At 36.9% G+C, this 13,584-nt stretch overlaps 1 long non-coding RNA gene across 1 annotated transcript in view; it reads right to left on the bottom strand.

Moving 5' to 3' along the window:
- Window positions 1-1,480: 1,480 nt before the first annotated feature.
- Window positions 1,481-13,584, bottom strand: part of LOC117070257 — a 55,024-nt gene continuing 42,920 nt past the window's right edge. Inside the window, exons 2-3 of the long non-coding RNA XR_004431846.1 lie at window positions 2,327-2,441; window positions 1,481-1,774 (exon numbers count right to left, since the gene is read on the bottom strand). This is a non-coding gene — a long non-coding RNA (uncharacterized LOC117070257). The remainder of the gene's footprint in view (window positions 1,775-2,326; window positions 2,442-13,584) is intronic.

Raw genomic sequence — 13,584 nt, 5'->3', positions numbered from 1 at the left:
ATAAATCATTTTACCATAAAGATGCAAGCACACAAATGTTAATTGCAGCACTAGTCACAATAGCAAAGACATGGAATCAACCTAAATTACCATCAGTGGCAGACTGGATAAATGTAATACATATACTCCCCATAGAATACTATGCAGCGATGAAAAAGAATGAAATAGTGTCCTTTGCAGGAACATGGATAGAGGCCATTATTATCAGAAAATTAAAATAGGAACAGAAAACCAAATATCACATGTTCTCACTTAAAAGTGGGAGTTAAATGATGAGAATTTATAAACACAAAGAAGAAAACAATAGACATTGACTTCTACTTGTGGATGGAGGACAGAAGGAGGGAGAAGAGCAGAAAAGATAACTATTGGATACTGGGCTTAATACCTGGTTGATGAAATAATCTGTGCAACAAACCCCCATGACATGAGTTTACCTATGTAACAAACCTTCGCATGTATCTCCAAAACTAAAATAAAAGTTTAAAAAAGTTTCTTTCAACCTATAAAATATCACATGCTACGTACTACCCTGTTGCATAGCCTCAGCAGGCTCAATCTTTCTACAGTCTGGACATAAACATAAAGCATGCAGGGACCTCAAAGTAAAATTGCAAGGGGTGAGACCATATAGCTAAGGGAAGCAGAGTAAGGTCTGATGTATTAAATTAAATAGAAGAAATGGCCAATACAGTTGGTTGCCCATCAAGTGTTTAGTCTCTTATTGTTTCTTGTTTTGAGACACACTACTTTTTTGGGGTGCAGCAACATATCTACTCCAAGGCGTGATTGTGCAGGGACACTTCTGATAAACGTGGTCCCTAATTTTCCAGCTTCCCTTGCTTCTGTGGGAAGACTTGCTGCCCATGGAAGTCTGCTGGGAAGTGGGTGTGCAGAGATAAGTTATGAAAATATTTGCTTTCCTGATTGTAGAAAATAGAATGGCCTCCAAGAGCCCTTTCCCCTTTTATATTCTTCCCATCTTGTACGGGACACAGATATGATGGCTTGAGTGGCAGCAGCCTCGCTGTGACCAGGAGAGGAAGGCCACAAAAATGGAAGAGACTTTGGACCTAATATGGTGGAGCCACTAAAACAATCATAGTAATTGCCTACCTCCCTACTCTTGTTTTGGAGAAAAACAAAGCTTTGTTCCCTAATGCCTCTGTCATGGGATTTTCTAATTCAGGCAGCTGAACGTATTTCTTACTAATATGGAAGAATGGCATGGGGGCTGTTTCATCTGCTTGGAGGGACACTCAGCCATTCCAAGCACCTAGTCCAGGATGCATAACAAAACTGAGACTAACCCAAGCCAATATCTCTCTCTAGGGGGTTGGAGAAAGCAAGGTATGAGGTTTTGGAGCAGCAGCCGTAGTTCTAAGGATGGGTGGATATTGGAGTTGAAGTACCACGAAAGCCTTTTGAGAATACTCTGACCATCTAGTTCAGGGTATGTAAAAGCAGATTCTGGCCCCAGTAGAAGTGAACTTCTCCCAAAGGAGAAAACTGAATTTATTCACCGCCTGGGTTTTATTTTTACTGGAGAATTGCACTAAAACAAAACAAAACAAAAAACATCTGTCTTCCTTCAGGACCTTGCAGCATAAATCAGTCTCATGCAAAAGAGGAGCTCCAGTGTTGTCTTGCTATAAAGAGCCTTGGGGGTGACACAAGTTCACTGTCACATCCTTCACATCTTTTTCCATCTTGTTGTTGCTTCTTGCCACTTCTGAAATTGTTACACATTTTCTTGTTTGGATCCCTGCATAGCCTGTGTGATGGTTAATATTGAGTGTCAACTTGATCGATTGAAGGTGCAAAGTATTGTTCCTGGGTGTGTCTTTGAGGGCGTTGCCAAAGGAGATTAACATTTGAGTCAATGAACTGCTAGAAGTAAACCCACTCTCAATCTGGATGGGCACCATCTAATCAGCTGCCAGCAAGGCTAAAATAAAGCAGGCAGAAGATGGAAAGAGCAGACTCGCTGAGTTTTCTGACCGTCACCTTTCTTCCATGCTGGATGCTTCCTGCCCTTGAACATCAGACTCTGAGATCTTCAGCTTTTGGACTCTTGGATTTACACCAGTGATTTCCCAGGGGCCCTCAGGCCTTCCTTCACAAACTGAAGGCTGTACTGTCGGCTTCCCTACTCTTGAGGTTTTGGGGCTCGGACTGGCTTCCTCGCTCCTAGGCTTGCAGATGGCCTATTGTGGGACTTCACCTTGAGATCGTGTGGGTCAATACCCCTTAATAAACTCCCCTTCATATATACATCTATTATTCCTGTCCCAATAGAGAATCCTAATACAGCCTAAGAACTTACCTCTCTCCTCAAAGGCTAATGTGATGTTTCCCTGCAGATATGCCAACTTATGTGACTTTGGGTAAGCATTTATCCTCTCTGTCAGTACCACTCTTCCTGAGTTTTTGCTGATCACCTGAGTGGCAAACAAGCAGAAGACTGGAATAAGGAAGAAAGTCAGCCAAATGCACCAGTAATTTGGGCAGAATTTTGATAACCGTGGGAGAGAATGGAGTACACTGTTTCTTTTTTTATTTTTATTAAAAAAAAATACATATATGTATTTTTTTTTTTGATAGGGTCTTACTCTGTTGCCCAGGGTGGCACCATTATTGGTTCATCACAGCCTCGACCTCCTGGGCTCAATCAAGCACTCCTCCCACCTCAGCCTCCTTAGTAGCTGGGACTACAGGCACGTACCAACACACTCAGCTAATTTTTGTAGTTCTTTTTTTTTTTTTTTTTTTTTTTTTTTTGTAGAGGCAGGGTTTCTCTATGTTGCCCAGGCTGGGCTTGAACTTCTGTGCTCAAGTGCTCCACCTTCCTTGGCCTCTCAAAGTGCTTACAGACAGGAGCCTGTGCCCGGCCAAGTGCACTGTTTCTAATGGAGCCCTTTGATTTGGTATGTCTTGTTTGAAACACACTTTCTTTTAGAAAAACTTAACTTCTTAATTTGTTGATCTGTAAAATGGAGAAAATAATAATATAGACCTCATACAGTTGCTGTTTCAGCTGAGAAAATTTATCAAACTGGCCGGGTGCGGTGGCTCACACCTGTAATCCCAGCACTTTGGGAGGCCGAGGCGGGTGGATCACCTGAGGTCGGGAGTTCAAGACCAGCCTGACCAACATGGAGAAACCCCATCTCTACTAAAAATACAAAAATTAGCCAGGCATGGTGGCGCATGCCTGTAATCCCAGCTACTCGAGAGGCTGAGGCAGGAGAATCACTTGAACCCGGGAGGCGGAGGTTGCGGTGAGCTGAGACTGCGCCATTGCACTCCAGCCTGGGCAAAAAGAGCGAAACTCCGTCTCAAAAAAAAAAAAAAAGAAAAGAAAATTTATCAAATTATTTAGAAGATTGCCAGCACACGGTAAGTGTTCAAGAAACTTAACCTCTCCGAGTGATCAGGTGTTCACTCATTTTATCACAAATACTCATTAAGTACTGGTTATATGCTGAATACCTGGCATATAATGTTGACCACCAAGCCATGGTCCCTACCTTCAGGAAACTTATAAGAGTGTTGACTAAAAATTATAGAAGGAAATTGTTACAAACTAAGTGCACACACAAGGGCCCAACAGAACAAACTAAAAGTCAAAATGGAATCACTTATGCTGAGGCTCCATATCACCAAACCAAAACTGAGTTATCTAACTTGAGAAATCTGGAGGGAGAGATAGGCAAATTTCCCAAACAGGTCAGTTCAATTGGCATGGTAATGAAGTTCCCTCTGCCTTTAACTCTTAAACAAAAAATAACCTGAAGTAACTTGATGTTAACCAATCAGTTTTCTATTGTTTTGTTTCCCTTTTCCTACCTTACAAGAAATATAAATTTGAAAGGACCAATCACTTCCTGTTCTTTGTTTGTGTTTTCTTCAGCCCTGCTCTGCCTATAAAACCAATGTCCACCGCTCAGCTCACTGGAACTTATTCCATTTTATGAAATGAAGTGTTGCCCAATTCTAGAACCTCAAATAAAGCCAACTTAGATCTTTAAATGAAATTCTTGTAATATTGTCTTTTGGCAAGAGAAATCAGTAGATAAACCACACTTTTTGATGCTATACGTGCTGTGATACGAAGTAAAAAAAATGGTGCTAAGTAACATGGAATCTACTTGCAAAGGAGACTGTAACATATACAAGAGGAATGGATATTTGAAGAGCACAAATTCTTTGGCTTTTTGTTATTAAATATTCTGAGGCTCTTTTTCTCCACATTTGAAATGTATTCACCCTTCCCCCAGGAAGAAAACCTAAAGCTCAAACCAACAGGACATTGTAATGTCTGGTCTAGTCAGGAGAAAAACTACACAGTACTTCAACAGAGTTATGGTAACATAAATAACTATTCTAATAGGGAATTGGAGTAATCAGGGATTAGGTCATTGGAAGTCAAGAGAACTCTAAAGAACATAGAAATAGCAAATATGAGGAAAAGTCACAGCTATGGAACCGAGACATCACACGCAAGGAAGAGCCCTCTGCAGTGGCCATTCCCCATGCAAAGCTGAGATCCAGCCTGGCTGGAGAGGCCACTCTGTGGCTCATTGATGGCAGAGAAGTCACTGTATATAGAGATAATATATGCAGAGAAGCGACCTTGCTGGAAATAGGCCCTTTGGAATTTGCTGGAAAACTGCCCTCCAGGAAAGCTTTTCACCAGGAGGCATCTTTCTTACTGGAGGCACTCTACTACAAAGTGCTCAAAGAAGAGCTGCCAGGCAAAGTGCCAGCCACTGGGAGCTGCTGTCCACCATGCAATGCAGAGCCTGATGCAGGAGAACCATGCACACTGCAGGAGCAGGCCTAGGGAACATGCCAGAAGCAGGAGGCAAAATTCTTCGCTGCTGGAATCTCTCTCCAGTGCCTTGTACTGAATTAGTGCTAGCTGGTGGAAGAAAAAGAGTTAAGATTGCAGATTTATTTAAACAAGGCAGTAAAAGGGTGATATTGGAAGCGAGAGGCAACGGATGAATAGCACAGGCATACAACTCAAACCAGGCAATATACAGTAATCTCTCCATTAGGACAGAAGAGTCAACTCTTGATCCAGAGAGTTGGGAACTAAGATGTTCCTTTTCTCCTTAACTGCGTCCCTCGTAAACCTACACACACAAAAACACACATACACAAAACATTCAGTACACAGTGGTGTAATCAGAATAGGATAACTGTTGTGAACACACCCATTTTAAAAAAGGAATGTGATGGAGACAGCAACAAGCACCAGCCATAGCAATTGCTGGAAGGACTGTGAAGTTTTCATCCCCTAAGGTGGAGGGGGACTCAAGAGGAAGTCATAATTCTACTGTTGGAAGGGCTCATTTGACATTTCTTCTAGATTCCCTGGCTCTACTGTCTGGAAGTTTCTTCTGAGGGTTTTAGAATTGCTTCAGTAAAAGATATTTTTAAATTCTGAGCTTGTGGCTTCTTAGGTTATTCATTGTCTCAAAAAGTTAATCAGATTCTGATTCACGGACTCTCACTCAGTTCCAGGTACCAGCAACCACACGTAGACATCTGAAGAAACATAGATTTTAGAGCCACTTTATTACTTTTCATTTTTTCTCTCACACCTCTCTCTCTCAACTTAATTAAAATACCTTAAAACTCAATCTGATCTTTGCCTGGAATCACTTTATCTTACTGAGCATTTGTCACTCAAAGCCTTTTCTAATCCCTTCTCTTACAGTTTGGGCTTTAGAAAGAGTTGGCTTTTCCAACCCTGCAAGGACCCAATTTTCTGCACTCTATTTCACTCCAGTTCATTTCTGCTTATAAGGAGGCTAATGAATTACTGAGTTCCTGTCTTTCTTGTAATACCTTTTCAATCCACCAGTAGTTGCTAATATCTCACTAGTAACAACTGCCTTTTAAATTTTGTATTATTCTTTTTTAGCATTGCAGGCATATTGCACCTGTTCTCAATGTTTTCACTGTAAAAAATGGATCATCATCTTCTTAGCCTCACTGTTTACTGCTTAACTCCTTATTCAATGCCACATGAATTAGGTTTTGGTAATGTCATTACCCTACTTTTGGAACCAAGATTCCTGTAAGTCAGGATAGTTAACATGTGTGGTTAAAGTACAAAAGCTTTAAAATTTCAGGTACTTAAAATAACTTAAGGATTATTTCTCAGTTAACCTAAGTCTGATACAAATTGAAGAGTCCTATTTATACAATTGAAGAGTCCTATTCTGACTAAAGGCATGGTGTCACGCACCTGTAGTCCCAGCTACTCGGGAAGCTGAGGTGGGAGGATCACTTGAGCCTGGAAGGCAGAGGTTGCAGTGAGCTGAGATGGTGCCACTGCACTTCAGTGTGGACAACAGAGTGAGACCCCATCTCAAACAAAAAAAAGTAAAAAACTGTTACAACTTGTTAAAATTGTTTGACTCATTGAAAAGTAGAATGATATGTGTGCACATATGTGTGTGCGTGTGTGTATGTTTTCTAGTTTGATTCATTATTATTAGTCAGCAGTCTGGGGATACGGCACTTTAAAAAGATACTTTTGGACCTCACCAAAGTTTTTACAGGTAGATTCAGCTGAAGGACAGCTCAGAGTCAAAGAATAATAATTCTTCCCAAATGTATAGCACTTTCACATTAAAGTGCCTTCATGTACATTATCTGATTTCATCTACTCAACAGAAGACAGGTATTATAATTCTCATTTTACAGTTTCAGAATCAGAATTTCTGAAAGATTAACTTAATTGCCCAAAGTCAAACAGATATTTTAAGGTGGGGTGAGATTTATAACTCACATCTCCCAACTCTAAGTTCAAATTTCTTTCAAAGATAGCATCCTAGGTTCATCCCGGATCACTAATCATGATGCAATATTTTATTACAGACAGTGTTAAGGGGCTACTATTTGGTTTTAAGAAGCCTCTGGAAAAGTTGTTGAAGAGTCATGTGCACAAGTGATGTGCTGAGCAGACTGGATCTTGCCTGATGGCCAGAAAATTAAAACAACACTGAAATTAATACAAATTCAAACTCCCATTCTGCTATTTGAATACTTCACTGAGTTTAAGGATACAACATTTAGGATTCTTTTTTTGTAGTGGAATTTATTCCAGTGCTAGTTTATATAGTATATGTAATCTACTTAATTTATCCTTTCCACAAATGAACACGAGTCCATAAACCTTTTATTCATTTATTAATAGACTCACTATGATTATTTCTGTTGAGGTGTCCAATGGGGGATGGTAAGAAATACTATGAAGAGGTTGGGCGCAGGGGCTCAAGCCTGTAATCCCAACACTTTGGGAAGCTAAGGCGGGCAGATCACCTGAGGTTGGGAGTTCGAGACCAGCCTGACCAACATGGAGAAAACCCATCTACTAAAAATACAAAATTAGCCAGGGGTGGTGGCACATGCCTGTAACCCCAGCTACTTGGGAGGCTGAGGCAGGAGAATTACTTGAACCCAGGAGGTGGAGGTTGCAGTGAGCTGAGATCATGCCATTGCACTCCAGCCTGGGCAACAGGAGTGAAACTCAGTCAAAAAAAAAAAAAAAAAAAGAAAGAAAGAAAGAGAAATACTATAGGGAGGAGTGTTGGGAGCTGAGAATTGATTCTTCCTTCGAATGTCCCCTGACCATTACTCAGAAGTCTGTGTGGCATCTTTTCATTTGGGCTTTAAGTTCTTCAAGGAACCTTTTAAGGATGTGGCAATACTCCCTGCAAGCACACAAACCTATCCAGGGACTACCGACTTAATCAGCTAGAAACTCGAAGATCATCTCTGCTGCTTCTCTGAAAATTAAATGCTAAATTTGAGAAGGGTCGTGGGAATTATGTTTATCTTAATGAATAATGAATAATGAAAGCTGCCCGGCTCCTGTTGACTAAGGATATGCTTGGATTTGATCAGCCATTTAATTTCATATTTTAGTAATTGTTTTGAATGATACCAGAATTGAGGGACAGTTACTCACATGAGTGTAATTTCTAGTCCTGAAACCTGGCAAACTTGTCTTACTGACCTGACCTAAATTTATATTGTTGGTTTTTAAAATTTAGTATTCCTTCAGGTATTTCATAAATTGCTTTAGGTAGGTTTTATGTCAGATATTTCATATTTTATGTTGTTCTATGACTCAATCATTTGCAGATAAATTGTGGAACTTTGAAATGTTTGCCTGATCATGCCTTCAGGGTGAAAACAGAAAGGATTGCTGAGCCAATTCCAGCAAATTTTTTTATTAATTTATTTTGAAAATGTCAAACTTTGTTGTAATTTTGTTATCAAATTGTAAATTATATGATTGTTTTACTACACTGAAGGAAGAAAATGTGCATGAAACGGTCGAAAGGTACAGGCATTGAGTGAGATCCAGGGTTCAAATCCTGGCTTCACCATGTAGCAGCTGAATGACTGAGGGCAAGTTAGCCTTACATTTCTTATTTTATTACCCATTTTAAAAATACCAAATTTGTGAAGTTGTTGTGATTAGTATATAAAATAATTCATACAGATTATCTGACATTGTTTTTGCCTTTAGATTTTACATTAAAAATATAGTATTGAATCTGCTATACTGATGATAATGGACATTAGGAGAAACATGTAATTATCTGCTTTAGCTGAAGTTTTTCTCTACATTATCCAAATAAATTTCCCCCATTAACATGATGTTAATGTTGTCATCTACCTCAAAAGATGAAACAGGGCCTTTCAATTCTGCAATTCTACAATACTGGTTTAACATTTTCCGGAGTGACAGAAGCAAAAAAAGAATCAAGAGCCCCATGAATTAGCATGTACAATGGCACTGAGGCTCCCTGACTCGGGGACAGTAGGTGAATTTAGACCAAACACCGCCAAATACACACCCAGGCAATAAGCTGCAGACTGTTAAAGTGATGAAATACACCAATGAGCACCTAGAAAACACCAAAGCAAATACAAAACAATATATATAAATGACAGATTTTAAAAAGAACATATAGCATTTTAAAAAATAAAAAGTAGTCTTTAGAATTAAAATTTAAATGGACATTTAAAATTAAAACGTAGACACATCTGGAACAAGAATTGGTAAATTAGAAAATAAATATAAGAATATTAATATCAGAAGGAAAAGGAAATGAAACTGTTAAAAAAAAAAAAAAAGGTTAAAACTCACATAAGTGGACACTAGAGCCACTCATTTGATTTGTCTGTTTTTTGATTGCCATAAGATTACCCTTCCTCTTCACTTTATACACTTACAGGATTATGCACGGTCCATCATATTTCTAGCTAATGAGTGATTGAATGTGTGTGCTGAGTATCTCTTCCAAAGTAAATATTTAATTGCCAGAACATTCTTTTCTGTTTGAATGCCAACAAGATCCCTTAGCTAGGATCCCTGAAAAACTACAACAAGCAGAGTCCCCTTGATATATCTCAAATTAACATGTAGCATGAAGAAGAGAAAAATAAAATAACTATTTGATATATTTGATATCTTGGAGCAGTGAGATTTTGAGAATGTTTAATACACTAGCATAACCTAGCCCAGGGATTGGTAAACTAAGGCCTATAGGCCCTGGATATCACTTTTTGTAAATAAAGTATCCTGGAATACAGCCACAGACATTCATTTATGTAACACCTCTTACTGCTCTTGTGCTACAATAGTAGAACTGAATAGTAGTGACAGGAACTGTGTGGTCCATACAGCCTACAGAAAATGTCTGCCGTAATAAAGAAATGGAGAGAACAAAAACTACCAAAAAAGTCATGTAAAAGTTCCAACAGGAGATAATTTAGAAGAAAAAAAGAAATACTGTAGAGAATAATGGCAGATACTTTTCTTAAATGGAAAAAATAGAAAATCAATGACCCATTAAGATTTTTGTTTCTCTTTTTGATGGAACAGATTGCAGCAGACCAATGTTCCTATTAGGAAAAACTTACAAAATCAAGATGATATTTAAAATCTGTTTGAAGACCGTCAGAAACAGGCAGAAGTTTTCCTAGAATCAAGGAACCAAGATCCCATAAAGGAGAGACTGTAGAGAGGTATGCCCATGTTCTGTAACTGCTCCATCCTTCAAGAAATTTTCAAACTTTTGGAGCCAATTCAGGAAGAAGGCCACTGTTACGATATAAATAAATTAGACAAAAAAATCAAAACTCCTAGAATAGAGAGGATAACATAGATATTTCAGGCTGTCAAATAATCAAAAGACAGTTGACTTAAATATATTAATAATAAAGTAGACTCTGAGACAAAAAATACTGCTAAAGAAAAAGAAAGGGGTTACATAATAACAAAAGGGTGAATCCACAAAGATCATATAAAACTGCTAATGTTTTATGTGTATGATAATGCTTTGATCCTTCTCCATTCTAGAACCTAGAAGAAAGACTAAAAAAGTTTTGAAATATGTAAAGTAAAAATTAAAAAATTAAAATGAGAAATAGACAAATTTGCAATGACAGTAATTTATGAGCCTTGTATATGAACACGTATAGAACCTCACAATACTCAATGATAGCAAAATGCATATTTTTTCATTGGACATAGGACACTTATCATTAATAATATACTGGGCCTTTAAGTGAGCTCAACAAATTTCTAAGGAATGATTGTACGCAGAGTATATTCTCTGATCACAGTGGAATCAAGCTATAAATCAGTAACAAAAAGTAAATTATTAGCTGTTTGGAAACTAAGATATACTTGTAAATAAGACAGGAGTCAAAGAAATCAACCTGGAAATTAGAAAATATTTTGAATTAAATGACAATAAAAATATACCCTATGTTAAGCCTGTTTAGAGGAGAAATTACCTAAAGGAAAGATAATTTTAAATAAATGTAACTTAAAAAATAAATTCTCAAAAAACAGTAACTTATATAACCGGCTCAAGAAGCTAAGGAAAGAATAATCAGTTAAACCCAAATAAAGTTAAAACAAGAAAATAATAAAAAATAGGATAGACTAATGGAATAAAAAACAAATGTAAAATAAACAACATAAGTAAAATCAAATTTACATTTGGGAAAGACTAATTAGATTTATAGAATTCAACCAAGAGTTAAAAAAATACTCATATCAAGAACAGTAAAAGAGACATAATCATAGATTTTACATATACAAAAAGAAAATAAGAAAGATGATTTCATAAGTAGGACAGAAAAGCGGTAACCAAAAAGAAAAATATATATATATTTATTTATAAGTTAACTCTATTAAAATTAAGATATTTTATTTACTATTAGAAACCACTGGAGGAGGGAATGGAAAGTCAGAGTGAAATGTACTTGCAATACAAAAATCCAATAAAGGATTCATGAAGAATATATAAAAAGAATGTCAAATAATTAATAAAAAACACAGCTAATCCAATTAAAATTGGACAAAAGATTTGAAGAGGCAACTCACAAAAGGGGACTTCGAAATGGTTAATCAATACATTAAAATGTTCTCAACATCATTAATCACCAATGAAATGTAAGTAAAAATAACAGTGTAATAACACTACATTCCCCTTAGATAAATAATAAAATAAAATAAAATAAAATAAAAACACTATATCAAGCAAGGCTGAAGGCAGAGTGAGATAAATGAAGTGTATCTATGGTACAGAATTTAAGAAGGCACTTACACTCAAGTTTGCTCAAATGCAGAGTTCTACGAAATCCTCAAACTGAGTGCCTTCTTAAATTTTGTGTCTGAGGCATCTAATTTTTAGAGAGACACCCTCTTAGATTCATGCAAGTCATGCTAGGTTCAAAAGTCAATGAGTGTGTGCACTTTTTAAATTTTTCTACCTTTATTGCCTCACCTGCCTCATTGTACTCCTGGATCTAATGTTAAGTGTTGGTGAGGATAAGAAGCTAGTGGAAGTATTAACTGGCACAACCACCTGATAAATATGTTGGCATATTCTACTAAATGTGTACCCACATAACCTAATTTTTCAGCTGTTCTATTCTTTGCTATTATATTCAAGACAAATGCATACTTATGTTCATCAAAAGTCAAATATAAGAATGTTCACGACTGCCCAATTGCTGATAGCACTCACAAGAAAACAATTCAAATGTTGATTCAAAAAAATTACTGTAAAGACATTTTAGTAAAATAATTTAAAAAATTGTATATGGTAGTAAAAGTGAACAAAGTGCAACTGTACATGACATCATGGTTAATCTCATAAATCTAATGTTGAGTAAAAGAAGGGAGATGCAAAATATCATATTAATTGCTTTATATTAATGTTAACAAAGGCACTTGTCTGTGGGATTAGAAATCAGGAGAGTGGTTATTTGAGAAAAAGAGTTAGTAAGATGAGACACAAAGGGAAACTTTTGGAATGCCAATAATACCATATTTATTGATCTGAAAAATTGTAAAAATTTATTGAGCTCCACACTTACGATTTGGGCAATTTTTATTCATTGCTTCTTACATATTTTGAAGCTCTGTTGTTAAGTGTACACACGTTTAGGACTGCTATGTCTTCTTCATAACCATTTTGTCATTATGAAATGACTGTATATATGGTAACATTGTTTGCCACGAAATCAACTTTGTCTGCTATTAATATAATCACTCCTGGCCAGGTGTGGTTGCTCACGTCTGTAATCCCAGCACTTTGGGAGGCCAAGGCAGGCAGATCACAAGGTCAGGAGGAGTTCCAAGACCAGCCTGGTCAACATGGTGAAATCCCGTCTCTATTAAAAATACAAAAATTAGTTGGGCATGGTGGCAGGTGCCTATAATCCCAGCTACTCTGGAAGCTGAGGCAGGAGAATCACTTGAAAGCAGCAGGCAGAGGTTGCAGTGAGCCGAGATCACGCTGCTGCACTCCAGCCTGGACAACAAGAGCGAAACTCTGTCTCAAAAAAAAAAAAAAAAAAAAAAAAAATTGTTTTTGTCACTCCTATTTTCTTTTAGTCAGTGTTAGTAGCACATAAATTATTTCATTATTTGATTATTTTACTTTTCATCTATTTGCTCATTTATATTAAAACATGCTTCTTGTTGGCAATATCTAGTAGGGTCATGAAATCTTATCCAATCTAACAATCTCTACTTTTTAATTAAGTGCTTAGATAATTGACACAATGTGATTATTGATATAACTGTAATTAAAACTGGTATCTTGTTACTTGTAAAAAATTTGTATCCTTTGTCCATTTTTTAAATGAGGTTGTTTCTTTCTTGTTAAGTTCCTTATAGATTCTGGATATTCGAACTTTGTCAGATGCATAGATTTTACAAATATTTTCTCCCATCCTGTAGATTGTCTGTTTACCCTTTTGACAGTTTCATCTGCTGAGAAGTTACTTAATTTAATTAGGTCCAACTTGTCAATTTTTTGTATTTGTTGCTATTGCTTTTGGGGACTCAGCCAAAAATTATTTACCAAGGCCCATGTTAAAAAAGAATATTTCCTAGATTTTCTTCTAGAATTTTTAGAGTTTGAGGTCTCACATTTAAATCTTTAATCTATTTTCAGTTAATTTTTGTATATAGTGAAAGGTAAGGGTCCAGTTTCATTCTGCATATAGTTAGTAAATTATGCAAGC

This window comes from Trachypithecus francoisi, unplaced genomic scaffold, assembly GCF_009764315.1.
Source record: "Trachypithecus francoisi isolate TF-2019V2 unplaced genomic scaffold, Tfra_2.0 Lachesis_group3, whole genome shotgun sequence".
NCBI classification, from domain to species: Eukaryota; Metazoa; Chordata; class Mammalia; order Primates; family Cercopithecidae; genus Trachypithecus; species Trachypithecus francoisi.
This window is presented reverse-complemented; position numbering and strand designations above follow the sequence as displayed.